Source organism: Anser anser (genome assembly GCF_964211835.1).
Source record: "Anser anser genome assembly, chromosome: 11".
Lineage (NCBI taxonomy): Eukaryota > Metazoa > Chordata > Aves > Anseriformes > Anatidae > Anser > Anser anser.
The window spans coordinates 1,869,295-1,896,243 of record NC_139732.1 but is presented as its reverse complement, the minus strand read 5'-3'; positions in this window follow the sequence as shown (position 1 = coordinate 1,896,243).

The window sequence follows — 26,949 nt, the reverse complement described above, 5'->3', positions numbered from 1 at the left end:
GGATGCAGTGCAGTGAGTCCAGAGAGTGCACTGGCACCACTGGGGATGCAGTGCAGTGAGTCCAGAGAGTGCACTGGCACCAGAGGGAATGCACTGCAGTGAGTCCAGTGAGTGCACTGGCACCACTGTGGATGCACTGCAGTGAGTCCAGAGAGTGCACTGGCACCACTGGGGATGCAGTGCAGTGAGTCCAGAGAGTGCACTGGCACCACTGGGGATGCACTTCAGTGAGTCCAGAGAGTGCACTGGCACCACTGGGGATGCAGTGCAGTGAGTCCAGAGAGTGCACTGTCACCACTGGGGGTGCAGTGCAGTGAGTCCACAGAGTGCACTGGTACCAGTGGGGATGCAGTACAGTGAGTCCAGAGAGTGCACTGGCACCACTGGGGATGCAGTGCAGTGAGTCCAAAGACTTCACTGGCAAAACTGGAGATGCAGTGCAGTGAGTCCAGAGAGTGCACTGGCACCACTGGGGATGCAGTGCGGTGAGTCCAGAGATTGCACTGGCACCACCGGGGCTGCAGTGCAGTGAGTCCAGAGAGTGCACTGGCACCACTGGGGATGCACTGCAGTGAGTCCAGAGAGTGCACTGGCACCACTGGGGATGCAGTGCAGTGAGTCCAGAGAGTTCACTGGCACCACTGGGGATGCAGTGCAGTGAGTCCAGAGAGTTCACTGGCACCACTGGAGATGCAGTACAGTGAGTCCAGTGAATGCACTGGAACCACTGGGGATGCAGTGCAGTGAGTCCAGAGAGTGCACTGGCACCACTGGTGATGCAGTACAGTGAGTCCAGTGAGTGCACTGGTACCACTGGGCCTGCAGTGCAGTGAGTCCAGAGAGTGCACTGGCACCACTGGGGATGCAGTGAAGTGAGTCCAGAGAGTGCACTGGCACCACTGGGGATGCAGTGCAGTGAATCCAGTGAGTGCACTGGCACTAATGGGGATGTAGTGCAGTGACTCGAGAGAGTGCACTGGCACCACTGGGGATGCAGTGCAGTGAGTCCACAGAGTGCACTGGCACCACTGGGGATGCAGTGCAGTGAGTCCAGAGAGTGCACTGGCACCACTGGGGATGCAGTGAAGTGAGTCCAGAGAGTACACTGGCACCACCGGGGATTCACTGCAGTGAGTCCAGAGAGTGCACTGGCACCACCTGTGATGCAGTGCAGTGTGTCCAGTGAGTGCACTGGCAGCACTGGGGATGCAGTGCTGTGACTCCAGAGAGCGCACTGGCACCACTGGGGATGCAGTGCAGTCAGTCCAGTGAGTGCACTGGCACCACTGGGGGTGCAGTACAGTGAGTCCAGAGAGTGCACTGACACCACTGGGGATGCACTGCAGTGAGTCCAGACAGTGCACTGGCACCACTGGGGATGCAGTGCAGTGAGTCCAGAGACTGCACTGGCACCACCTGTGATGCAGTGCAGTGAGACCAGAGAGTGCACTGGCACCACTGGGGATGCAGTGCAGTGAGTCCAGAGAGTGCACTGGCACCACTGGGGATGCACTGCAGTTAGTCCAGAGAGTGCACTGTCACCACTGGGGATGCAGTACAGTGAGTCCACATAGTGCACTGGCACCACTGGGGATGCAGTACAGTGAGTCCAGAGAGTGCACTGGCACCACTGGACATGCAGTGCAGTGAGTCCAGAGAGTGCACTGGCACCACTGGGGATGCACTTGAGTGACTCCACAGAGTGCTTTGGCACCACTGGGGATGCAGTACAGTGAGTCCAGAGAGTGCACTGGCACCACTGGACATGCAGTGCAGTGAGTCCAGAGAGTGCACTGGCACCACTGGGGATGCACTTGAGTGACTCCACAGAGTGCTTTGGCACCACTGGGGATGCAGTGCAGTGAGTCCAAAGACTTCACTGGCACCACTGTGGATGCAGTGCAGTGAGTCCAGATAGTGCACTGGCACCACTGGGGATGCAGTGAAGTGAGTGCAGAGAGTGCACTGGCACCACTGGGGATGCACTGCAGTGAGTCCAGAGAGTGCACTGGCACCACTGGGGATGCACTACAGTGAGTCCAGAGAGTGCACTGGCACCACTGGGGATGCAGTGCAGTGAGTCCAGTGAGTGTACTGGCACCACTGGGGATGCACTTCAGTGAGCCCAGAGAGTGCACTGGCACCACTGAGAATGCACTTCAGTGAGTCCAGAGAATGCACTGGCACCACTGGGGATGCACTGCAGTGAGTCCACAGAGTGCACTAGCACCACTGGGGATGCAGTGCAGTGAATCCTGTGAGTACACTGGCACCACTGGGGATGCAGAGCAGTGAGTCCAGAGAGCTCACTGGCACCACTGGGGATGCAGTGCAGTGAGTCCAGAGAGTGCACTGGCACCACTGGAGATGCAGTACAGTGAGTCCAGTGAATGCACTGGAACCACTGGGGATGCAGTGCAGTGAGTCCAGAGAGTGCACTGGCACCACTGGTGATGCAGTACAGTGAGTCCAGTGAGTGCACTGGTACCACTGGGCCTGCAGTGCAGTGAGTCCAGAGAGTGCACTGGCACCACTGGGGATGCAGTGAAGTGAGTCCAGAGAGTTCACTGGCACCACCGATGATGCAGTACAGTGAGTCCAGTGAGTGCACTGGCACTACTGGGGATGTAGTGCAGTGACTCGAGAGAGTGCACTGGCACCACTGGGGATGCAGTGCAGTGAGTCCAGAGAGTGCACTGGCACCACTGTGGATGCAGTGCAGTGAGTCCAGAGAGTGCACTGGCAGCAGTGGGGATGCAGTGCAGTGAGTCCAGAGAGTGCACTGGCACCACTGGGGATGCAGTGGAGTGAGTCCAGAGACTTCACTGGCACCACTGGGAATGCAGTGCAGTGAGTGCAGAGAGTGCACTGGCACCACTGGGGATGCAGTGCAGTGAGTCCAGAGAGTGCACTGGCACCACTGGGGATGCACTGCAGTGAGTCCAGACAGTGCACTGGCACCACTGGGGATGCACTGCAGTGAGTCCAGAGAGTGCACTGGCACCACTGGGGATGCACTACAGTGAGTCCAGAGATTGCACTGGCACCACTGGGGATGCAGTGCAGTGAGTCCAGAGAGTGCACTGGCACCACTGGGGATGCACTGCAGTGAGTCCAGAGAGTGCACTGGCACCACTGGGGATGCACTTCAGTGAGTCCAGAGAGTGTACTGACACCACTGGGGATGCGGTGCAGTGAGTCCAGAGAGTGCACTGGCACCACTGGGGATGCAGTGCAGTGAGTCCAGAGAGTGCTCTGGCACCACTGGGGATGCACTGCAGTGAGTCCAGAGAGTGCACTGGCACCACTGGGGATGCAGTGCAGTGAGTCCAGAGAGTGCACTGGCACCACTGGGGATGCAGTGCAGTGAGTCCAGAGAGTGCACTGGCACCACTGGTGATGCAGTCCAGTGAGTCCAGTGAATGCACTGGCACCACTGGGGATGCTGTGCAGTGAGTGCAGAGATTGCACTGGCACCACCTGTGATGCAGTACAGTGTGTCCAGTGAGTGCACTGGCACCACTGGGGATGCAGTTCTGTGACTCCGGAGAGCGCACTGGCACCACTGGGGATGCAGTGCAGTCAGTCCAGTGAGTGCACTGGCACCACTGGGGATGCAGTGCAGTGAGTGCAGAGAGTGCAATGGCACCAATGGGGATGCACTTCAGTGAGTCCAGAGAGTGCACTGGCACCACTGGGGATGCAGTGCAGTGAGTCCAGAGAGTGCACTGGCACCACTGGGGATGCAGTGCTGTGACTCCAGAGAGCGCACTGGCACCACTGGGGATGCAGTGCAGTGAGTCCAGAGAGTGCACTGGCACCACTGGGGATGGAGTGCAGTGAGTTCAGAGAGTGCACTGGCACCACTGGGGATGCAGTGCAGTGAGTCCAGAGAGTGCACTGGCACCACTGGGGCTGCACTACAGTGAGTCCACAGAGTGCACTGGCACCACTGGGGATGCTCTGCAGTGAGTCCAGAGATTGCACTGGCACCACTGGGGATGCAGTGCAGTGAGTCCAGAGAGTGCTCTGGCACCACTGGGGATGCACTTCAGTGAGTTCAGAGAGTGCACTTGTACCACTGGGGATGGGTTTCAAGCCAACTGCATTAACCGCTCATGCTTCTTTCTTATGAGACGTTAGTAAACCAATTACATAGCTTTGTCAAGACTAAATCACAGGTAAAAATCCTGTACATCTCATGTGGCCAACCACTCCCAACTCGGATTCCAAGAACCAGGAGTTTCGGTGAAAATAGGGCTAGTGCTATTAGAGGGGTGATTATTAGGGTAAGCCCTAAGCTGTCTTTAATGGAGAAGTATGGGTGGAATGGGATTTTGTCGCAGTCTGATACGATTCCTAGTGGGTTATTTGAGCCTGATTCGTGTAGGAAGGTTAGGTGGACTAGGGTGATTCCTGCAATTAGGAAGGGCAGTAGGAAGTGGATGGCGAAGAATCGGGTTAAGGTTGGATTGTCTACTGAGAATCCTCCTCAGGCTCATTCTACTAGAGTTTGCCCAATGTACGGGATGGCTGAGAATAGGTTGGTGATTACGGTGGCCCCTCAGAATGACATTTGTCCTCATGGTAGGACATACCCTACGAAGGCAGTTGCTATTAGGGTGAGTAGGAGGATTACTCCTGTGTTTCAGGTTTCTTTGTATAGGTAGGAGCCGTAGTAGAGGCCTCGTCCGATGTGTAAGTAGATGCAGATAAAGAAGAGCGAAGCACCGTTGGCGTGGAGGTTGCGGATGAGCCATCCGTACTGGACGTCTCGGCATGTGTGAGCTACTGAGGAGAAGGCGAGTGAAGTGTCTGCGGTGTAGTGTATGGCTAGTAGCAGGCCTGTTAGGATTTGTGTGGCTAAGCAGATGGCTAGAAGGGAGCCGAAGTTTCATCAGGCAGAGATGTTGGAGGGGGCGGGTAGGTCGATTAGGGAGTTGTTGATTATTTTTAGTAGGGGATGGGATTTGCGGATGTTAGGGGCCATTAGTGAGTCTGTGTGTTATTAGGATTATTACCAGGATGGAGAGGGCGAAGGATCCTAGGTAGGCCTTAATTAGCCCTGTGTGTATTGAGGTTGCGGCTTTGCTTGCGGCTACTTGTAGTTCAGCAAGGCCCTCTGGCCCTATTTTTTTGAGTCAGGAGAGGTCGATCAAGTGTAGGGCAATGTTTTGTCCCTTTTCTAGTAGGTTTTTGGAGAAGAATCGGTGTACTAGGGGGTTGAAGTACCCTAATGCAGAGGAGAAGTTTATGAGGGGGTTTGGTTTGGGGTGAGTGAGGGTGTGTGTTATGTTCGATAGTTCTAGGGCTAGGATGATTCCTAGGATTGTTATGAGGATGGCAGCGGTTTTGGTGATAAGGGGTATGGTTATTGGGGGGGTTTTGGTTGGTGTGATGAAAGAGGTAATGATTATTCCTGCTGTAATGCTGCCTAGGGCGAGTCGGGTTAGGGGGGCGGTGATTAGTGGGTTGTTTTCGTTTATTGATACTATTGGGGGGATTCGGGTTTGTCCAGCTTGGACTAGGATGGTTATGCGGATGCTGTAGGTTGCGGTGAATGCTGTGGCTATAAGGGTTAGGAGTAGGGCTCAAGTATTTAGGTATGATGTGTTTAAGCTTTCGATGATGAGGTCTTTTGAGTAGAATCCGGCTAGGAATGGGGTTCCTATCAGCGCCAGGTTTCCGATGGTTAGGCAGGAAGTAGTGACTGGGAGTATTTTCTGTAGGCCTCCTATCTTTCGGATATCTTGTTCTCCGTTTAGGTTGTGGATGATAGACCCTGAGCATAGGAATAGTATGGCTTTAAAGAAGGCATGGGTTGAGATGTGTAGGAAGGCTAGTTGTGGGAGGTTTAGTCCGATAGTGACTATTATTAGTCCTAGTTGGCTGGATGTTGAGAAAGCAATGATTTTTTTGATGTCATTTTGGGTTAGGGCGCATGTGGCAGCGAATAGGGTTGATAGAGCACCTAGGCATAGGCAGGCAGTTAGGGCTGTCTGGTTGGTGGCTAGCAGGGGGTGCATGCGGATGAGCAGGAAGATTCCGGCTACTACTATGGTACTGGAGTGCAGTAGGGCTGATACTGGGGTGGGGCCTTCTATTGCTGCGGGCAGTCATGGGTGGAGTCCAAATTGGGCGGATTTTCCTGCGGCTGCGAGGATTAATCCTATGAGGGGGAGGATTGGGGTTTGGTGGGGGTGTACGGCTTGTTGGATCTCTCAGGTGTTGAATGTTGAAGCTAGTCATGCTATGCTCAGGATCAGTCCGATGTCTCCGATTCGGTTGTAGATTACGGCTCGTAGGGCGGCGGTGTTGGCATCTGCTCGGCCTTGTCATCAGCCGATGAGAAGGAAGGACATGATTCGTACTCCTTCCCAGCCTACGAATAGGAGGAATATGTTGTTTGCGGTTGTTAGGAGGAGTATGGCGACTAGGAATGTCAGTAGGTAGGTGAAAAATTTTGTTACGTATGGCTCTGAGGCCATGTATCATGTGGCGAATTGTAGGATTGATCATGTTACAAATAGGGCGATTGGAAGAAATGTTATTGAGTATTGGTCTATTTTTAGGCTCAGGGGGATTTTAAAGTTTATAATGAATTTTCACTCCCAGTGGCAGGTGACAGATTCTACTCCCGAGTAGATGAATGCGGTTGTAGGGGCTAGGCTAATTAGGAATGCGGTTTTAACAGCGCGGGTGGTGGCTTGTGGGGTGTTTTTAAAGTTTTTAAATAGAAATGGCAGGATGATTGGGGTTAGGAGGATTGTCAGCGTGAGTAGTGTGAGGGAGTTGATTAGTAGTGTGGGGTTCACTCCTTTTACTTGGATTTGCACCAAGATGGGTGGTTCCTAAGACCAGTGGATTGCTGTTATCCTTTAAAAGTAAGGGGGCTGAGGTTTTAGGCTCAGATGTAAGAGTTAGCAGCTCTTGTTGGTTAAACCCTCCCCTCGGCAGGTAAGAAGGTTTGAACTTCTATTCTTAGAATCACAGTCTAATGTTTGGTTTAAACTATACTTGCATGAGGGGATTCCGGAGATCAGTTCGGGTTTGAGGATTAGGAGGAATATTGGGATAATGTGGAGTGTTATGAGCAGGTGTTCTCGCGTGGTTGAGTTTTGCATAGATGTGATGTGGGAGGGGATTGAGCCTCGTTGGGTCATTAGTAGTATGAATAAGGTGTAGGAGGCGGTTAGTAGGGTTGCGATTCCTGTTAGGATGATCGTGAAGGCAGATCAGTTGAATAAGGTGATTATAATGGTTAGCTCTGCTATGAGGTTTGTTGTTGGGGGTAAGGCTATGTTTGTTAGATTGGCCAGCAATCATCAGGTAGCTATGAGTGGTAGGAGAGGTTGTAGGCCTCGTGTGAGTAGTAGAATTCGGCTGTGCGTACGTTCATAGTTTGTGTTGGCTAGGCAGAACAGTATGGAGGAAGTTAGTCCATGGGAAATTATTAGGATCATTGCCCCTGAGAATGATCAGTGGGTTTGGATTATTCCTGCGGCGATAACTAGGCCTATGTGGCTAACAGATGAATAAGCGATTAGTGATTTTAGGTCTGTCTGTCGTAGGCAGATTGAGCTAGTCATTAGGGCGCCTCATAGGGCCAGGGTTAGGAAGGGGTAGTGCAGGAGGTTGGACAGCGGGCCCATAAATAGAGTGACTCGTATAATTCCGTATCCTCCTAGCTTTAGTAGTAGGGCGGCGAGGAGTATTGAGCCTGCGATGGGTGCTTCTACGTGGGCTTTTGGCAGTCAGAGGTGTAGGCCGTATAGTGGGGCTTTTACTATGAATGCTATGAGCAGTGCTAGACCTGATAGTATTCCTGTCCATGAGGTGGATAGGGTTGGGTGGGTTAGTTGTAGGGTTGGCAGGTGCAGGGTGCCAATTTTCACGTATAGGTGTATGATTGTGATTAGCAGGGGTAGAGAGCTTACTGGCGTGTAGAATAGCAGGTAGATGCCAGCGCTTAGGCGTTCTGGTTGGTTCCCCCATCGGGTGATTAAGATTAGGGTGGGAATGAGGGTTGCTTCAAATGAGATGTAAAATAGTGCTAGTTCTGTGGTGGAAAAGGCTAGTAGGATGAATGGCTGGACTGCGACTAAGGTTGAGATAAAGATTCGTTTGCGTTGTAGGGGTTCTTGTTGCAGGTGGTTTTGGCTTGCTATGATTATGAGTGGGAGTAGTCAGCAGGATAGTACTAGGAGGGGGGATGAGATTTGGTCAATTCCTGTTCAGTTGGATAAAAATTTGTAGGGGTAGTAGGTTGGGATTAATCACTGTAGGCTTAGGGCAGCGATTAGGAGGCTGTATAAGGTGGTGTTAGTCCATAGAAATTTTGGTGGAGACAGCAGGGCTGTTGGAAGAAGTATGATTGTGGGTAGGATGATTTTTAGCATTGCAGGAGGTTTAGGTTGTGTAGATGGTCGGAGCCATGTGTGCGGGTGGAGGCTACTAGGATGGCCAGGCCTGTGCCCGCCTCACACGCTGAGAAGGTTAGCATGAGAATTGGTACCATGGTGAATGAGGAGACTTGGTTTTCGATGGATCATATTGATAGGCCTACGAATATCGATAATATTATGCTTTCAAGGCATAGTAGGGCGGATACTAGGTGGGTTCGGTGGAAGGCTAGTCCTAGTCCGCTGAAAATGAAGGCTGAGTAGAAGCTTAAATGTAGGGGCGACATAAGAAAGTTACAGGGTTGGCTGTAATCTGCTGGGTCGAAACCAGCTATCTTTTTGGTTAGACTAACTTTCTGTTATTCTGCTCATTCTAGGCCCCCTTGAATTCACTCGTAGGCCAGTCCGAGTGTTAGGAGAAGGAGGATCGCTACAGTTCAGGTGAGGGTCATTAGGGGGGATTGGAGTTGGACGGCTCATGGCAGGGGGAGTAGGAGGGCGATTTCTAGGTCGAATAGGACGAACAGGATGGCTACTGAGGAAGAATCGGACTGAGAATGGTAATCGAGCAGATCCAAGTGGGTCGAATCCACATTCGTACGGTGAGAGTTTCTCTGAGTCGGGGTTTATTTGGGCGAGTCAGAAGTTTAATGCGGTTAGGGCGGCGCTTAGGATTGATGATAGGGCGAATATGAACATGAGTGCGTTCATTGCTCTCCTCTGGGTTTATACCAGATTCTAGAGATTGGAAGTCAATTGTAATTAATATACTAGAAGAGCAAGATCCTCATCAGTAGATGGTTATGTAGAGGAATAGTCAGATGACGTCTACGAAGTGTCAGTATCAGGCTGCTGCCTCGAATCCGAAGTGGTGGTCTGATGTAAAGTGGAACTTGATCAGTCGGAAGAGGCAGACGGTCAGGAAGGAGGATCCGATGATTACGTGGAGTCCGTGGAATCCAGTGGCAACGAAGAAGGTAGATCCGTAGACGCTATCGGCGATTGAGAATGGGGCTTCGTGGTATTCTATTGCTTGTAGGGCTGTGAAGTAGAATCCCAGGAGGATCGTTAGGGTTAGGGCGTGGATGGCGTGTTTTCGGTTTCCTTCTGTGATGCTGTGATGGGCTCACGTTACGGTAACGCCTGAGGCTAGTAGGATGGCTGTGTTTAGTAGGGGGACTTCTATCGGGTTGAGTGGTTTAATTCCTGTTGGGGGTCATTGGCCTCCTAGTTCTGGGGTTGGGGCCAGGCTCGAGTGGAAGAACGCTCAGAAGAACCCTAAGAAGAAGAATGCTTCGGATGTGATGAAAAGGATTATGCCGTATCGTAGGCCTTTTTGGACTGTGGGAGTGTGATGGCCTTGGAAGGTGCTTTCTCGTACAATGTCTCGTCATCATTGGAGTATTACTAGGAGTATTGAGATGAGGCCTAGGGTTAGTAGTATGGATGAGTTGTAGTGGAATCACATGATTAATCCTGAGGTTGTGAGTAGGGCGGCGGCTGCCCCGAAGATTGGTCAAGGGCTTGGGTCAACTATGTGGTATGAGTGTGCTTGGTGTGCCATTAGATGTTTTCTTGTAAGTATAGGCTTAGAAGGAGCACGAAGACGTAGGCCTGGATTATGGCTACTGCTACTTCTAGGATGGTTAGGAGTAGTAGGATGATTATTGTTAGGATGGATACTGCAGGAAGGGTGGGTATTAATGCAATGGAGGCTGTAGAGATGAGTTGGATGAGTAAGTGTCCTGCTGTAAGGTTGGCTGTAAGGCGGACTCCGAGGGCTAGGGGGCGGATTAGTAGGCTGGTTGTTTCGATCAGGATTAGTGCGGGGATTAGGGGTGTAGGGGTACCTTCGGGTAATAGGTGGGCTAAAGAGGCTGATGGTTGGTTTCGTAGGCCTGTTAGTAGTGTGGCGAGCCATAGTGGGAAGGCTAGGGCTATGTTCATAGATAGTTGGGTGGTTGGGGTGAATGTATATGGAAGGAGGCCTAGAAGGTTGATTGTAAGAAGTATGATTATTAGGGATGTAAATATTATGGCTCATTTGTGGCCATTTTTGTTGAGTGGGACTATTAGTTGTTTTGTGATTAGGTGAAGGAGTCATGTTTGGATAGTAGAAAGGCGGTTGTTGATTCATCGGTTGTTTGGGGACGGGAATAGTAGGGCTGGGAAGAGTAGGGATAGTAGGATTAAGGGGATGCCAAATAGATTGGGGCTGGAAAATTGGTCAAAGAAGCTTAGGTTCATGGTCAGGATCATGGTGTGGGTTTGGTAGTGAGGGAGGTCTTATTTGATGGGGGGTTGGTTGTGGTGAAGGCTAGTAGTTTTGGTTGGATGAGGAGTGCTAGGGTTAATCAGGTTATAATTATGATTGAAAATCATGGTGCGGGGTTAAGCTGTGGCATATCATTAAGGAGGGGGAAGTCCCTCTTTGGCTAGCTTAAAAGGCTAGTGCTGTTGCATAGCTTCTTAATGATTAGGATGATGATAGAAGGGACGATCAGGCCTCGAAATGTGGGAGTGGGGTTGATTCTACTACAATGGGTATGTAGCTGTGATTAGCCCCGCAAATTTCTGAGCATTGTCCGTAAAAAATCCCAGGCCGGGTGGTAATGAATGAAGTTTGGTTTAGTCGGCCTGGGATTGCGTCTGTTTTAACTCCGAGCGTTGGGACTGCTCAGGAGTGGAGTACGTCTCCTGCAGTAATGATCATGCGGATGGGGGATTCTATTGGGATAACTACGCGGTGGTCAACTTCTAGCAGTCGGAAGTGGCCGTTGGGTAAGTCTGGGGTGGGCACTATGTAGGAGTCGAATGATAGGTCTTTGAAGTCTGTGTATTCGTAGCTTCAGTATCATTGGTGGCCGATGGCTTTTAGGGTGAGGTCTGGTTCATCGATTTTGTCCATTATGTAGAGGATTTGTAGGGATGGGAGGGCGAGGAGTACCAGGACGATAGCAGGTAGGATTGTCCAGATCAGCTCTACTTCTTGGGCGTCTACAGCATTGGACGAGAGTTTTTCTGTTAGTATGTGGGCTAAAAGGTAGAGAACTAGGCTGCAGATAGCTAGGGCAACGATTAGGGCGTGGTCGTGGAATTCAACGAGTTCTTCTATGATGGGTGATGAGGCGTCTTGGAATCCTAGTTGGGAGTGGTTGGCCACATGAGATGTACAGGATTTTTACCTGTGATTTAGTCTTGACAAGGCTATGTAATTGGTTTACTAACGTCTCATAAGAAAGAAGCATGAGCGGTTAATGCAGTTGGCTTGAAACCAGCATGTGAGGGTTCGATTCCTTCCTTTCTTGTACTTGGACGAAGGCCGGTTCCTCGAAAGTATGGTATGGGGGAGGGCAGCCGTGGATTCATTCAACGTTTGTGGTAGTTAGTTCTGGTTGTAGGACTTTTCGTTTGGCCGGAAAGGCTTCTCAGATGATGAATATTAGTATGATTACGGCTACTATTGAGATTAGGGAGCCGATGGAGGAAATGGTGTTTCATAGTGTGTAGGCGTCGGGATAGTCCGAGTATCGTCGGGGTATTCCTGCTAGGCCTAGGAAGTGCTGGGGGAAGAACATTAGGTTTACTCTTGTAAATATTACCCCGAAGTGGGCTTTTGCTCATGTTTGGTGTAGGGTAAACCCAGTGAGTAGTGGGAATCAGTGAGTAAATCCTGCTAGAATGGCAAAGACGGCGCCTATGGATAGGACGTAGTGGAAGTGGGCAACTACGTAGTACGTGTCGTGCAGGGCGATGTCTAGGGAAGAGTTTGCAAGAACGATTCCTGTTAATCCTCCGATGGTAAATAGGAAGATAAATCCTAGAGCTCATAGTATTGGGGGGGTCTCATTTGATTGTTCCTCCGTGCAGGGTGGCTAGTCAGCTAAATACTTTGATTCCGGTAGGGATGGCAATGATTATAGTGGCTGATGTAAAGTAGGCTCGGGTATCAACGTCTATTCCTACTGTAAACATGTGGTGAGCTCAGACGATGAATCCTAGGAAGCCGATGGATAGTATGGCTCAGACTATTCCCATGTAGCCGAAGGGCTCCTTTTTGCCTGAGTAGTACGTGACTACGTGTGAGATGATTCCGAACCCCGGTAGGATCAGAATATAGACTTCTGGGTGTCCGAAGAATCAGAATAGGTGTTGGTACAGGATTGGGTCTCCTCCTCCAGCGGGGTCGAAGAATGTGGTGTTTAGGTTTCGATCAGTTAGTAATATTGTAATACCGGCGGCGAGTACGGGGAGTGATAGAAGGAGTAGGATGGCGGTAATTAGTACGGATCAGACAAATAGTGGGGTTTGGTATTGTGAGAGTGCGGGGGGTTTTTATGTTGATGGCTGTGGTGATAAAGTTGATGGCCCCAAGGATGGAGGAGATACCGGCTAAGTGGAGTGAGAAGATAGCCAGGTCTACTGAAGCTCCGGCGTGGGCAAGGTTACCTGCTAGGGGAGGGTAGACAGTTCAGCCTGTGCCGGCGCCAGCTTCTACAGTGGATGAGACTAGTAGTAGGAGGAATGATGGGGGGAGGAGTCAAAAGCTTATGTTGTTTATTCGCGGGAATGCTATGTCGGGGGCACCGATTATGAGGGGGACTACTCAGTTGCCGAATCCTCCGATCATGAGCGGATGCAGTGCAGTGAGTCCAGAGAGTGCACTGGCACCACTGGGCATGCAGTGCAGTGAGTCCAGAGAGTGCACTGGCACCAGTGGGGATGCACTTCAGTGACTCCAGAGAGTGCACTGGCACCACTGGGGATGCAGTGCAGTGAGTCCAAAGACTTCACTGGCAAAACTGGGGATGCAGTGCAGTGAGTCCAGAGAGTGCACTGGCACCACTGGGGATGCAGTGCAGTGAGTCCAGAGATTGCACTGGCACCACTGGGGATGCAGTGCAGTGAGTCCAGAGAGTGCACTGGCACAACTGGGGATGCACTTCAGTGAGTCCAGAGAGTGCACTGACACGACTGGGGATGCAGTGCAGTGAGTCCAGAGAGTGCACTGGCACCACTGGGGATGCAGTGCAGTGAGTCCAGAGAGTGCACTGGCACCACCGGGGCTGCAGTGCAGTGAGTCCAGAGAGTGCACTGGCACCACTGGGGATGCACTGCAGTGAGTCCAGAGAGTGCACTGGCACCACTGGTGATGCAGTACAGTGAGTCCAGAGATTGCACTGGCACCACTGGGGATGCAGTGCACTGAGTCCAGAGAGTGCACTGGCACCACCGGGGCTGCAGTGCAGTGAGTCCAGAGAGTGCACTGGCACCACTGAGAATGCACTTCAGTGAGTCCAGAGAGTGCACTGGCACCACTGGGGATGCACTGCAGTGAGTCCAGAGAGTGCACTAGCACCACTGGGGATGCAGTGTAGTGAATCCTGTGAGTACACTGGCACCACTGGGGATGCACTGCAGTGAGTCCAGAGAGCTCACTGGCACCACTGGGGATGCAGTGCAGTGAGTCCAGAGAGTGCACTGGCACCACTGGAGATGCAGTGCAGTGAGTCCAGTGAATGCACTGGAACCACTGGGGATGCACTTCAGTGAGTACAGAGAGTGCACTGACACCACTGCGGATACAGTGCAGTGAGTCCAGAGAGTGCACTGGCACCACTGGGGCTGCAGTGCAGTGAGTCCAGAGAGTGCACTGGCACCACTGGGGATGCACTTCAGTGAGTACAGAGAGTGCACTGACACCACTGCGGATACAGTGCAGTGAGTCCAGAGAGTGCACTGGCACCACTGGGGATGCAGTGCAGTGAGTCCAGAGAGTGCTCTGGCACCACTGGGGATGCAGTGCAGTGAGTCCAGAGAGTGCACTGGCACCACAGGGGATGTAGTGCATTGAGTCCAGAGAGTGCACTGGCACCACTGGTGATGCAGTCCAGTGAGTCCAGTGAATGCACTGGCACCACTGGGGATGCTGTGCAGTGAGTGCAGAGAGTGCACTGGCACCACCTGTGTTGCAGTACAGTGTGTCCAGTGAGTGCACTGGCACCACTGGGGATGCAGTGCTGTGACTCCGGAGAGCGCACTGGCACCACTGGGGATGCAGTGCAGTCAGTCCAGTGAGTGCACTGGCACCACTGGGGATGCAGTGCAGTGAGTGCAGAGAGTGCAATGGCACCACTGGTGATGCACTTCAGTGAGTCCAGAGAGTGCACTGGCACCACTGGGGATGCAGTGCAGTGAGTCCAGAGATTGCACTGGCACCACTGGGGATGCAGTGCTGTGACTCCAGAGAGCGCACTGGCACCACTGTGGATGCAGTGCAGTGAGTGCAGAGAGTGCACTGGCACCACTGGGGATGCACTTCAGTGAGTCCAGAGAGTGCACTGGCACCACTGGGGATGCACTGCAGTGAGTCCAGAGAGTGCACTGGCACCACTGGGGATGCACTGCAGTGAGTCCAGAGAGTGCACTGGCACCACTGGGGATGCACTGCAGTGAGTCCAGAGAGTGCACTGGCACCACTGGGGATGCAGTGCAGTGAGTCCAGAGAGTGCACTGGCACCACTGGGGATGCACTGCAGTGAGTCCAGCGAGTGCACTGGCACCACTGGGGATGCAGTGCTGTGACTCCAGAGAGCGCACTGGCACCACTGGGGATGCAGTGCAGTGTGTGCAGAGAGCGCACTGGCACCACTGGGGATGCACTTCAGTGAGTTCAGAGAGTGCACTGGCACCACTGGGGATGGGTTTCAAGCCAACTGCATTAACCGCTCATGCTTCTTTCTTATGAGACGTTAGTAAACCAATTACATAGCCTTGTCAAGACTAAATCACAGGTAAAAATCCTGTACATCTCATGTGGCCAACCACTCCCAACTCGGATTCCAAGAACCAGGAGCTTCGGTGAAAATAGGGCTAGTGCTATTAGAGGGGTGATTATTAGGGTAAGCCCTAAGCTGTCTTTAATGGAGAAGTATGGGTGGAATGGGATTTTGTCGCAGTCTGATACGATTCCTAGTGGGTTATTTGAGCCTGATTCGTGTAGGAAGGTTAGGTGGACTAGGGTGATTCCTGCAATTAGGAAGGGCAGTAGGAAGTGGATGGCGAAGAATCGGGTTAAGGTTGGATTGTCTACTGAGAATCCTCCTCAGGCTCATTCTACTAGAGTTTGCCCAATGTACGGGATGGCTGAGAATAGGTTGGTGATTACGGTGGCCCCTCAGAATGACATTTGTCCTCATGGTAGGACATACCCTACGAAGGCAGTTGCTATTAGGGTGAGTAGGAGGATTACTCCTGTGTTTCAGGTTTCTTTGTATAGGTAGGAGCCGTAGTAGAGGCCTCGTCCGATGTGTAAGTAGATGCAGATAAAGAAGAGCGAAGCACCGTTGGCGTGGAGGTTGCGGATGAGCCATCCGTACTGGACGTCTCGGCATGTGTGAGCTACTGAGGAGAAGGCGAGTGAAGTGTCTGCGGTGTAGTGTATGGCTAGTAGCAGGCCTGTTAGGATTTGTGTGGCTAAGCAGATGGCTAGAAGGGAGCCGAAGTTTCATCAGGCAGAGATGTTGGAGGGGGCGGGTAGGTCGATTAGGGAGTTGTTGATTATTTTTAGTAGGGGATGGGATTTGCGGATGTTAGGGGCCATTAGTGAGTCTGTGTGTTATTAGGATTATTACCAGGATGGAGAGGGCGAAGGATCCTAGGTAGGCCTTAATTAGCCCTGTGTGTATTGAGGTTGCGGCTTTGCTTGCGGCTACTTGTAGTTCAGCAAGGCCCTCTGGCCCTATTTTTTTGAGTCAGGAGAGGTCGATCAAGTGTAGGGCAATGTTTTGTCCCTTTTCTAGTAGGTTTTTGGAGAAGAATCGGTGTACTAGGGGGTTGAAGTACCCTAATGCAGAGGAGAAGTTTATGAGGGGGTTTGGTTTGGGGTGAGTGAGGGTGTGTGTTATGTTCGATAGTTCTAGGGCTAGGATGATTCCTAGGATTGTTATGAGGATGGCAGCGGTTTTGGTGATAAGGGGTATGGTTATTGGGGGGGTTTTGGTTGGTGTGATGAAAGAGGTAATGATTATTCCTGCTGTAATGCTGCCTAGGGCGAGTCGGGTTAGGGGGGCGGTGATTAGTGGGTTGTTTTCATTTATTGATACTATTGGGGGGATTCGGGTTTGTCCAGCTTGGACTAGGATGGTTATGCGGATGCTGTAGGTTGCGGTGAATGCTGTGGCTATAAGGGTTAGGAGTAGGGCTCAAGTATTTAGGTATGATGTGTTTAAGCTTTCGATGATGAGGTCTTTTGAGTAGAATCCGGCTAGGAATGGGGTTCCTATCAGCGCCAGGTTTCCGATGGTTAGGCAGGAAGTAGTGACTGGGAGTATTTTCTGTAGGCCTCCTATCTTTCGGATATCTTGTTCTCCGTTTAGGTTGTGGATGATAGACCCTGAGCATAGGAATAGTATGGCTTTAAAGAAGGCATGGGTTGAGATGTGTAGGAAGGCTAGTTGTGGGAGGTTTAGTCCGATAGTGACTATTATTAGTCCTAGTTGGCTGGATGTTGAGAAAGCAATGATTTTTTTGATGTCATTTTGGGTTAGGGCGCATGTGGCAGCGAATAGGGTTGATAGAGCACCTAGGCATAGGCAGGCAGTTAGGGCTGTCTGGTTGGTGGCTAGCAGGGGGTGCATGCGGATGAGCAGGAAGATTCCGGCTACTACTATGGTACTGGAGTGCAGTAGGGCTGATACTGGGGTGGGGCCTTCTATTGCTGCGGGCAGTCATGGGTGGAGTCCAAATTGGGCGGATTTTCCTGCGGCTGCGAGGATTAATCCTAAGAGGGGGAGGATTGGGGTTTGGTGGGGGTGTACGGCTTGTTGGATCTCTCAGGTGTTGAATGTTGAAGCTAGTCATGCTATGCTCAGGGTCAGTCCGACGTCTCCGATTCGGTTGTAGATTACGGCTTGTAGGGCGGCGGTGTTGGCATCTGCTCGGCCTTGTCATCAGCCGATGAGAAGGAAGGACATGATTCGTACTCCTTCCCAGCCTACGAATAGGAGGAATATGTTGTTTGCGGTTGTTAGGAGGAGTATGGCGACTAGGAATGTCAGTAGGTAGGTGAAAAATTTTGTTACGTATGGCTCTGAGGCCATGTATCATATGGCGAATTGTAGGATTGATCATGTTACAAATAGGGCGATTGGAAGAAATGTTATTGAGTATTGGTCTATTTTTAGGCTCAGGGGGATTTTAAAGTTTATAATGAATTTTCACTCCCAGTGGCAGGTGACAGATTCTATTCCCGAGTAGATGAATGCGGTTGTAGGGGCTAGGCTAATTAGGAATGCGGTTTTAACAGCGCGGGTGGTGGCTTGTGGGGTGTTTTTAAAGTTTTTAAATAGAAATGGCAGGATGATTGGGGTTAGGAGGATTGTCAGCGTGAGTAGTGTGAGGGAGTTGATTAGTAGTGTGGGGTTCACTCCTTTTACTTGGATTTGCACCAAGATGGGTGGTTCCTAAGACCAGTGGATTGCTGTTATCCTTTAAAAGTAAGGGGGCTGAGGTTTTAGGCTCAGATGTAAGAGTTAGCAGCTCTTGTTGGTTAAACCCTCCCCTCGGCAGGTAAGAAGGTTTGAACTTCTATTCTTAGAATCACAGTCTAATGTTTGGTTTAAACTATACTTGCATGAGGGGATTCCGGAGATCAGTTCGGGTTTGAGGATTAGGAGGAATATTGGGATAATGTGGAGTGTTATGAGCAGGTGTTCTCGCGTGGTTGAGTTTTGCATAGATGTGATGTGGGAGGGGATTGAGCCTCGTTGGGTCATTAGTAGTATGAATAAGGTGTAGGAGGCGGTTAGTAGGGTTGCGATTCCTGTTAGGATGATCGTGAAGGCAGATCAGTTGAATAAGGTGATTATAATGGTTAGCTCTGCTATGAGGTTTGTTGTTGGGGGTAAGGCTATGTTTGTTAGATTGGCCAGCAATCATCAGGTAGCTATGAGTGGTAGGAGAGGTTGTAGGCCTCGTGTGAGTAGTAGAATTCGGCTGTGCGTACGTTCATAGTTTGTGTTGGCTAGGCAGAATAGTATGGAGGAAGTTAGTCCATGGGAAATTATTAGGATCATTGCCCCTGAGAATGATCAGTGGGTTTGGATTATTCCTGCGGCGATAACTAGGCCTATGTGGCTAACGGATGAATAAGCGATTAGTGATTTTAGGTCTGTCTGTCGTAGGCAGATTGAGCTAGTCATTAGGGCGCCTCATAGGGCCAGGGTTAGGAAGGGGTAGTGCAGGAGGTTGGACAGTGGGCCCATAAATAGAGTGACTCGTATAATTCCGTATCCTCCTAGCTTTAGTAGTAGGGCGGCGAGGAGTATTGAGCCTGCGATGGGTGCTTCTACGTGGGCTTTTGGCAGTCAGAGGTGTAGGCCGTATAGTGGGGCTTTTACTATGAATGCTATGAGCAGTGCTAGACCTGATAGTATTCCTGTCCATGAGGTGGATAGGGTTGGGTGGGTTAGTTGTAGGGTTGGCAGGTGCAGGGTGCCAATTTTCACGTATAGGTGTATGATTGTGATTAGCAGGGGTAGAGAGCTTACTGGCGTGTAGAATAGCAGGTAGATGCCAGCGCTTAGGCGTTCTGGTTGGTTCCCCCATCGGGTGATTAAGATTAGGGTGGGAATGAGGGTTGCTTCAAATGAGATGTAAAATAGTGCTAGTTCTGTGGTGGAAAAGGCTAGTAGGATGAATGGCTGGACTGCGACTAAGGTTGAGATAAAGATTCGTTTGCGTTGTAGGGGTTCTTGTTGCAGGTGGTTTTGGCTTGCTATGATTATGAGTGGGAGTAGTCAGCAGGATAGTACTAGGAGGGGGGATGAGATTTGGTCAATTCCTGTTCAGTTGGATAAAAATTTGTAGGGGTAGTAGGTTGGGATTAATCACTGTAGGCTTAGGGCAGCGATTAGGAGGCTGTATAAGGTGGTGTTAGTCCATAGAAATTTTGGTGGAGACAGCAGGGCTGTTGGAAGAAGTATGATTGTGGGTAGGATGATTTTTAGCATTGCAGGAGGTTTAGGTTGTGTAGATGGTCGGAGCCATGTGTGCGGGTGGAGGCTACTAGGATGGCCAGGCCTGTGCCCGCCTCACACGCTGAGAAGGTTAGCATGAGAATTGGTACCATGGTGAATGAGGAGACTTGGTTTTCGATGGATCATATTGATAGGCCTACGAATATCGATAATATTATGCTTTCAAGGCATAGTAGGGCGGATACTAGGTGGGTTCGGTGGAAGGCTAGTCCTAGTCCGCTGAAAATGAAGGCTGAGTAGAAGCTTAAATGTAGGGGCGACATAAGAAAGTTACAGGGTTGGCTGTAATCTGCTGGGTCGAAACCAGCTATCTTTTTGGTTAGACTAACTTTCTGTTATTCTGCTCATTCTAGGCCCCCTTGAATTCACTCGTAGGCCAGTCCGAGTGTTAGGAGAAGGAGGATCGCTACAGTTCAGGTGAGGGTCATTAGGGGGGATTGGAGTTGGACGGCTCATGGCAGGGGGAGTAGGAGGGCGATTTCTAGGTCGAATAGGACGAACAGGATGGCTACTGAGGAAGAATCGGACTGAGAATGGTAATCGAGCAGATCCAAGTGGGTCGAATCCACATTCGTACGGTGAGAGTTTCTCTGAGTCGGGGTTTATTTGGGCGAGTCAGAAGTTTAATGCGGTTAGGGCGGCGCTTAGGATTGATGATAGGGCGAATATGAACATGAGTGCGTTCATTGCTCTCCTCTGGGTTTATACCAGATTCTAGAGATTGGAAGTCAATTGTAATTAATATACTAGAAGAGCAAGATCCTCATCAGTAGATGGTTATGTAGAGGAATAGTCAGATGACGTCTACGAAGTGTCAGTATCAGGCTGCTGCCTCGAATCCGAAGTGGTGGTCTGATGTAAAGTGGAACTTGATCAGTCGGAAGAGGCAGACGGTCAGGAAGGAGGATCCGATGATTACGTGGAGTCCGTGGAATCCAGTGGCAACGAAGAAGGTAGATCCGTAGACGCTATCGGCGATTGAGAATGGGGCTTCGTGGTATTCTATTGCTTGTAGGGCTGTGAAGTAGAATCCCAGGAGGATCGTTAGGGTTAGGGCGTGGATGGCGTGTTTTCGGTTTCCTTCTGTGATGCTGTGATGGGCTCACGTTACGGTAACGCCTGAGGCTAGTAGGATGGCTGTGTTTAGTAGGGGGACTTCTATCGGGTTGAGTGGTTTAATTCCTGTTGGGGGTCATTGGCCTCCTAGTTCTGGGGTTGGGGCCAGGCTCGAGTGGAAGAACGCTCAGAAGAACCCTAAGAAGAAGAATGCTTCGGATGTGATGAAAAGGATTATGCCGTATCGTAGGCCTTTTTGGACTGTGGGAGTGTGATGGCCTTGGAAGGTGCTTTCTCGTACAATGTCTCGTCATCATTGGAGTATTACTAGGAGTATTGAGATGAGGCCTAGGGTTAGTAGTATGGATGAGTTGTAGTGGAATCACATGATTAATCCTGAGGTTGTGAGTAGGGCGGCGGCTGCCCCGAAGATTGGTCAAGGGCTTGGGTCAACTATGTGGTATGAGTGTGCTTGGTGTGCCATTAGATGTTTTCTTGTAAGTATAGGCTTAGAAGGAGCACGAAGACGTAGGCCTGGATTATGGCTACTGCTACTTCTAGGATGGTTAGGAGTAGTAGGATGATTATTGTTAGGATGGATACTGCAGGAAGGGTGGGTGTTAATGCAATGGAGGCTGTAGAGATGAGTTGGATGAGTAAGTGTCCTGCTGTAAGGTTGGCTGTAAGGCGGACTCCGAGGGCTAGGGGGCGGATTAGTAGGCTGGTTGTTTCGATCAGGATTAGTGCGGGGATTAGGGGTGTAGGGGTACCTTCGGGTAATAGGTGGGCTAAAGAGGCTGATGGTTGGTTTCGTAGGCCTGTTAGTAGTGTGGCGAGCCATAGTGGGAAGGCTAGGGCTATGTTCATAGATAGTTGGGTGGTTGGGGTGAATGTATATGGAAGGAGGCCTAGAAGGTTGATTGTAAGAAGTATGATTATTAGGGATGTAAATATTATGGCTCATTTGTGGCCATTTTTGTTGAGTGGGACTATTAGTTGTTTTGTGATTAGGTGAAGGAGTCATGTTTGGATAGTAGAAAGGCGGTTGTTGATTCATGGGTTGTTTGGGGACGGGAATAGTAGGGCTGGGAAGAGTAGGGATAGTAGGATTAAGGGGATGCCGAATAGATTGGGGCTGGAAAATTGGTCAAAGAAGCTTAGGTTCATGGTCAGGATCATGGTGTGGGTTTGGTAGTGAGGGAGGTCTTATTTGATGGGGGGTTGGTTGTGGTGAAGGCTAGTAGTTTTGGTTGGATGAGGAGTGCTAGGGTTAATCAGGTTATAATTATGATTGAAAATCATGGTGCGGGGTTAAGCTGTGGCATATCATTAAGGAGGGGGAAGTCCCTCTTTGGCTAGCTTAAAAGGCTAGTGCTGTTGCATAGCTTCTTAATGATTAGGATGATGATAGAAGGGACGATCAGGCCTCGAAATGTGGGAGTGGGGTTGATTCTACTACAATGGGTATGTAGCTGTGATTAGCCCCGCAAATTTCTGAGCATTGTCCGTAAAAAATCCCAGGCCGGGTGGTAATGAATGAAGTTTGGTTTAGTCGGCCTGGGATTGCGTCTGTTTTAACTCCGAGCGTTGGGACTGCTCAGGAGTGGAGTACGTCTCCTGCAGTAATGATCACGCGGATGGGGGATTCTATTGGGATAACTACGCGGTGGTCAACTTCTAGCAGTCGGAAGTGGCCGTTGGGTAAGTCTGGGGTGGGCACTATGTAGGAGTCGAATGATAGGTCTTTGAAGTCTGTGTATTCGTAGCTTCAGTATCATTGGTGGCCGATGGCTTTTAGGGTGAGGTCTGGTTCATCGATTTTGTCCATTATGTAGAGGATTTGTAGGGATGGGAGGGCGAGGAGTACCAGGACGATAGCAGGTAGGATTGTCCAGATCAGCTCTACTTCTTGGGCGTCTACAGCATTGGACGAGAGTTTTTCTGTTAGTATGTGGGCTAAAAGGTAGAGAACTAGGCTGCAGATAGCTAGGGCAACGATTAGGGCGTGGTCGTGGAATTCAACGAGTTCTTCTATGATGGGTGATGAGGCGTCTTGGAATCCTAGTTGGGAGTGGTTGGCCACATGAGATGTACAGGATTTTTACCTGTGATTTAGTCTTGACAAGGCTATGTAATTGGTTTACTAACGTCTCATAAGAAAGAAGCATGAGCGGTTAATGCAGTTGGCTTGAAACCAGCATGTGAGGGTTCGATTCCTTCCTTTCTTGTACTTGGACGAAGGCCGGTTCCTCGAAAGTATGGTATGGGGGAGGGCAGCCGTGGATTCATTCAACGTTTGTGGTAGTTAGTTCTGGTTGTAGGACTTTTCGTTTGGCCGGAAAGGCTTCTCAGATGATGAATATTAGTATGATTACGGCTACTATTGAGATTAGGGAGCCGATGGAGGAAATGGTGTTTCATAGTGTGTAGGCGTCGGGATAGTCCGAGTATCGTCGGGGTATTCCTGCTAGGCCTAGGAAGTGCTGGGGGAAGAACGTTAGGTTTACTCCTGTAAATATTACCCCGAAGTGGGCTTTTGCTCATGTTTGGTGTAGGGTAAACCCAGTGAGTAGTGGGAATCAGTGAGTAAATCCTGCTAGAGGCCATCCTAGTATAGGTAGAAGGTAAGTAAGGCCAATTTGGGGCTGTAAACTAGGATGATGGCGATTCAGCCTAAGTGGGAGATGGACGAGAAGGCTAGGATTTTGCGTGTTTGTGTTTGGTTCAGTCCTATTCAGCCTCCTAGTGCTGTTGAGGCTAGGGCCATGGCGGTGAGTAGAGCTGGGTCGAGGGATTTGGATGTTAGTAGGAGCAGGGTTAGTGGGGGGAATTTTATGAGGGTCGAGAGTAGCAGGGCTGTTATTAGTGGCGATCCTTGTAGTACTTCTGGGAATCAGAAGTGAAATGGCACTAGGCCCAGTTTAATAGCGATTGCTGCTGTCAGTAGTAGACAGGAGGTTGGGTGGTTTATTTGTGTGATGTCTCATTGGCCGGTGACTCAGGCATTGGTTATGCTAGAGAATAGGACCAGGGCGGAAGCAGCTGCTTGGGTTAGGAAGTATTTCGTTGCGGCTTCTACTGCTCGTGGGTGGTGGGATTTGGCAATTAGGGGAATGATGGCTAGTGCGTTGATCTCCAGTCCTGTCCAGGCCAGAACTCAGTGATTGCTGGAAATTGTGATTGTGGTGCCCAAGATGAGGCTGAAGGTTATGATTGGGGTCGCGTAAGGGTTCATTAGTAGAGGAGGGGGTTAAACCATCATTTTCGGGGTATGGGCCCGATAGCTTGATTAGCTGACTCTACTAGAAAATAATATAAGGGAAGTATGGAGAATTTTGATTTCTCTTGTGTGGGTTCAATTCCTACTTTTCTAAGGTCAACAGGAAATGAGAGGGCTGTTATACCTCTATGTTCACTTTATCATAGTGACCCTTTGTAGTTCAGGCACATTTCCTTATGTAAGGAGGTAGGCCTGCATAGCAGATAGGTATGCTGATGTGTCAGAGGCACAGAGCTAGTGTGAGGGGTAGGAAGTTTTTTCATAGTAGGTGCATTAGTTGGTCATATCGGAATCGTGGGTATGAAGCTCGGACCCATAAGAAACCAGAAGATAGTAGGAGGACTTTTGTGGCTAGGATGACGGGGAATAGTTCTGTGGGTGGCCCTAGGGCGCTTGGGTTTAGGAATATGATGGCTGTAAGTGTATTTATTAGCATAATGTTCGCATATTCAGCTAGGAAGAATAAGGCGAAGGGTCCTGCGGCGTATTCAACGTTAAACCCTGAGACTAGCTCAGATTCACCCTCTGTGAGGTCAAAAGGAGCTCGGTTTGTCTCTGCTAGGGTGGATACGTATCATATTATTGCTAGGGGTCATGAGGAGAAAATGAAGTATAGAGGCTCCTGTGCGACGGCAAAGGAGCTGAGTGTGTAGCTTCCGCTTAGTATGATTATTGATAGCAGGATTATGGCCAGTGTCACTTCGTATGAAATGGTCTGTGCTACTGCCCGTAGGGCTCCGATTAGTGCGTATTTTGAGTTCGAGGCTCAGCCTGATCATAGGACTGAGTAGACGGCTAGGCTTGACATGGCTATTAGGAAGAGAACTCCGAGGTTTAGATCTGCTAGGGGAAATGGGAGTGGTAGTGGTGCTCAAGTGGTGAGGGCTAGGACAAGGGCTAGTATTGGTATCAGAATGAATAGAAGTGGGGAAGAGGTAGAGGGTCGGATGGGCTCTTTGGTAAATAGTTTCAGTCCGTCCGCAAATGGTTGAAGTAGGCCAAAAGGCCCGACAACGTTAGGGCCTTTGCGGGATTGTATGTAGCTTAGGATTTTCCGTTCTACTAGGGTTAGGAAGGCTACGGCAATCAGGATTGGGATGATGTATAGGAGGGATATAATGAGGCAGCTTAGTGTTGTTATTTGAATCATAGGTGAAGCTAGGGAGAGGATTTGAACCTCTGGGGAAAGGGCTTAAGCCTTCTGCACTTGCCGGGCTCTGCCACTCTAGCTGGTCCTTTTCTAGGATTGAAAGTGGTGGGGGAAGGCCCTCTTCACGGTTTAGTTGGTTTCACTGCTTAGAGGGGGGGGGCGTGCTTGTGGTATTGGCCCCACTTTCCCGGTCCTTTCGTACTGGGGAGAGTGTGTCATAGATAGAAACCGACCTGGATTGCTCCGGTCTGAACTCAGATCACGTAGGACTGTTAATCGTTGAACAAACGAACCCTTAATAGCGGCTGCACCATTAGGATGTCCTGATCCAACATCGAGGTCGTAAACCCCCCTGTCGATATGGGCTCTTGAGGGGGATTGCGCTGTTATCCCTGGGGTAGCTTGGTCCATTAATCAATTATATTGGGTCTGGTCACTGTTAGCACTTTGAGGGGTAGCTCTAGGTAAAGAGGTATGGTCTTGTTTTTGGAGGATTTGTTCTCCTCCAAGGTCGCCCCAACCGAAAAATATCGACCAGGCTCTGCGATGGTAGTGGCCCCAGTGGGGTTGATTGAGGATTCGCGGTGGTCGTTGATTTTTAAGTTCCACAGGGTCTTCTCGTCTTATGTTCACATCCCCGCTTTTGCACGGGGAGATCAATTTCACTGATTATCTGTGAGAGACAGTTAAGACCTCGTTTAGCCATTCATACAAGTCTCGATTTATGGGACAATTGATTGCGCTACCTTTGCACGGTTAGGATACCGCGGCCGTTAAACCTAAGTCACCGGGCAGGCATCACCTTCAATACTTGTTTAATTTGCTGAAGGCTATGTTTTTGGTAAACAGTCGGGCCTTATTAATTTGCCGAGTTCCTTTCACAGATTTTAATCGCTCTTATAGGCGCTCCTGAGTCGGGTTAACAGGGTTAGTTAATACGTGGTCTTGTAGGGGTTTTTGTATCTGTCTAGGTCTGTTAATAATGTTTCTATGTAAGCTTGCGCCGTTAGAGGGGTGTGGCCCTGAGTTACTTATTTTAGCATTAATTCTCCTATATTCATAGGTTGACCTGTTTGTGATAAGGGAATCATCTTATTTTGGTATTTTTAGGTGGTGGAGCTTTGACGCACTCTTTTTTGATGGCTGCTTTAGGGCCCACGGTAGGATCAGTAGTAAGAATTATCCGCTAGTCGAGGTTGTGTCCTTTTTTAATGGAGCTGTCCCTCCATTAAATAGCTCTTAATCATCTCATTAGGGTTCAGGATGTCCGGTAGGGAGGATTAAGGGGGAACTTAGATTCGTTTCACAGGTAACCAGCTATCACCCAGCTCGGTTGGCTTTTCACCTCTACTGACAAGTCATCCCACTCTTTTGCAACAGAGACGGGTTCGCTCTCTTTAACTGCTTGAAAGTAGCTCGCTTGGGTTTCGGGGGGGCAAACTTTAGTTCACTTTGCTTGGTTGTTCTCGCTAAACCATGATGCAAAAGGTACAAGGGTTGATCTTTGCTGTCTGTCGCTTTGATTGTTTCACTGCTATTTCATCTTTCCCTTACGGTACTGGGGTCTCTATCGCGTCTAAGTGTCTTTTCTATCGCCTATACTAAGACTGTAAAATGCTTTAGTTTAATTAGTTTAGTAAATTCTTTAGTTTTGGTGTACTATTTGTGTGGTTGAGCTAGAGGGGGGGCTTCAAGACGATCCGGTCTAGTAGATATCTTTCAGGTGTAAGCTGAACTGGAGGGGAGGTGTAAGCTGGACTGACTGCACTGCATCCCCAGTGGTGCCAGTGCACTCTCTGGACTCACTGCACTGCATCCCCACTGGTGCCAGTGTACTCTCTGGACTCACTGCACTGCATCCCCAGTGGTGCCAGTGCACTCTCTGGACTCACTGCAGTGCATCCCCAGTGGTGCCAGTGCACTCACTGGACTCACAGCACTGCATCCCCAGTGGTGCCAGTGCACTCTCTGGACTCACTGCACTGCATCCCCAGTGGTGCCAGTGCACACTCTGGACTCAGG